At 48.9% G+C, this 2,500-nt stretch overlaps 1 protein-coding gene across 1 annotated transcript in view; it reads left to right on the forward strand.

The window, feature by feature from the left end:
* unc13bb (unc-13 homolog Bb (C. elegans)) overlaps positions 1 to 2,500 on the forward strand; it is a 75,788-nt gene that overhangs the window by 63,001 nt on the left and 10,287 nt on the right. The gene's annotated exons all lie outside the window — the stretch shown is intronic.

Consider the following 2,500-nt stretch of genomic DNA (forward strand, 5'->3'; position numbering starts at 1 on the left):
GTACTAGTGCCCTCAGACAACTGAACCTAGCCTAGCCTAGCCTAGCCTAGCCCTACCTGTACTAGTGCCCTCAGACGACTGAACCTAGCCTAGCCTAGCCCTACTAGTGCCCCCAGACAACAGAACCTGGCCTATCTTAGCCCTACCTGGAGCCTGGTTTCTATTCCCTGTTCAGTGTTTGGTTTCCGGCCTAGAGCCCTCTGACATCCTGTCACACTAATGGCGAATCAGGCAGCCTAGTCTCGCCAGTCGCTACGAATTAGAATAAAACATGGACATGTAGCCTATTCCAGAAAAAGTTCTTGCCTCATCGCGTCGTAGGTTTATGGGTAGGCCCGTTTTTGAACAGGGGGATCTATATTTGCTTATACCGGAAACCACAACTGCAAAGCGAATTGGCCCCAGGCTACACTCAGTAAATTAACTTAGCCGAGCCTAGCCCCGTTAGCGCCCTCAGACAGCTGAAGTTAGCCTAGCCTTAGCCCCACTACTATCCTTGGACAGCGGAAGTTAAATTAATTCAGCCCCTCTAGTGCCTTCACACACCTCGTGGAGAATTCGTACAGCCATTTAACTATGACTCCTAATCAGAAACCTTAACGCAACAGCCCCCATGTGGCCTGTGTCATTTTGCAGAAACAAAAACTGTCACAATTAATACTGTCCAGTACACACCGTAAGCGACTCTCGTACAAGGACAAGGAGTCCCAGGCGCTGTTGTTATTGGTGTCTACAAAGGAACTTGTGTCCAACGTTTTGTCGTGTTGAGCCCATTGTTGTGACAAAGCTGAGCGAGAGATGTGCTGTTAAGTGGTGCAGTCAGAAGACCCGCAGAGGGAGAGATGTAGAGAGAGAGAGAGGGACTGTGAGTGTGACAAGTGATTAGGAGGGAGTTAGAAGGGAGAGAGAGAGAGAGAGGTAGAGAGAGAGAGGGGGAGGGGGAGAGAGAGAGGGAGTGAGAGAGAGAGAGAGAGAGAGAGAGGGACTGTGAGTGTGACAAGTGATTAGGAGGGAGTTAGAAGGGAGAGAGAGGTAGAGAGGTAGAGATAGAGAGAGGGGGAGGGGGAGAGAGAGAGGGAGTGAGAGAGAGAGAGAGAGGGACTGTGAGTGTGACAAGTGATTAGGAGGGAGTTAGAAGGGAGAGAGAGAGAGAGAGAGCACAGTGAACACACCAGCCCGTCAAGATCATTCACCAAACCTGACAGGCGAGACGCGCCGAACGCAAATTTTTGCACGAAGGATCGTCATTGAATGAAGCTCTTGCTTTTATTCGCAATGCCGCGTCCGTTGGAAATGCATGACTTTATAAATACGATGTTCCATTCTGACAAACACTAAGTTCTTTACCTGTCGTGACCTTTCCCCCTCTTTCTCTCTCACCAGTTCAACAATAAACTGCCCGGTTGGCAGGTGGGTGAGGGCAGACATGGTGCCCCTGTATATCCATGCATGTGTGGACAACACCCCACATGGATGTATATACTCACATCTCCATCTCAGTTTTGTGTACCACATTTTAATTTCACCAAAGTAAACTTGGATAAGAGCCGTTTTCTACTGTGTGGCAGTGGCTGGCCCATTCTATGGGGTTTTAATCCAAAAAGTTTTTAATCCAGCCTGTCATATCCCCCTACTGAATAATGATTCCGGCCATCTCAAGCTGTGAGGTGAAAGGTCACCCTGGCCCCTTGTTGACGTGCTCTTCTGTTCTGTCTCACTCCTGACTCCAGCTGGAGGACAGCGAGGAGGAGGAGGAGGAGGAGGTTGAGGTTGAAGCTGAGGTTTGTTGTTCATGTTGAGGTTGAGCCACCGACGCGCCCAGCCAACTAACATCACGGTCACGGTCATCCTCCCAGACACTAATATAGAGTAGTGGCCCGTCTCTCCACAGACACACACACACACCGTGGTGCTGTTGTGAAGCATTCGCCCCGCCATGCCATTCACACTCCTCCCTCATGGTGGGATCAGACTCCTTTGTGGGGACTTTGTTGGGCTCTTTGCTCGTCATCCGTTTGGTGAATCCGTGCCCCCCGCCCCCCCCCCCCCCCTTCACACACACACACACACCTTCCCCCATGACCAAGATGCTGTTCTCCCGTCCTGTCCTCAAAGTCCTCATCATCTCGTCCATGTTGAGGCTCTTCAATACTTATATCCTTTACTTTTCTTTCTCCACGTTTGTTTTCACCAGACTGACAACGAGAAGGTGGGTTCTGTGTAGAGATGCAAGATATATCGGCAGTGATATCGGTATCGGCCGATGTTAGTCATTTTTTAATATATCGGTATCGGTCCGATGTGCAAACAGGGCCGATGTGAACAGCCGATAATCATTTCAGTCTAGCTGTTGTTGCATGTGTTGTTGTTGAGAGGAAACAATGCCGTAAATCTATGATTTATAGGCTTTTCCAAATGTTTTGGAGATAGAGACAGTGTTTCTGTGAGTTTTTCAGTATGTATAACATTTGATTACCATATAAACTTGTTTTTATACAGA

This window comes from Borostomias antarcticus, assembly GCF_949987555.1.
Source record: "Borostomias antarcticus genome assembly, chromosome: 2".
NCBI classification, from domain to species: Eukaryota; Metazoa; Chordata; class Actinopteri; order Stomiiformes; family Stomiidae; genus Borostomias; species Borostomias antarcticus.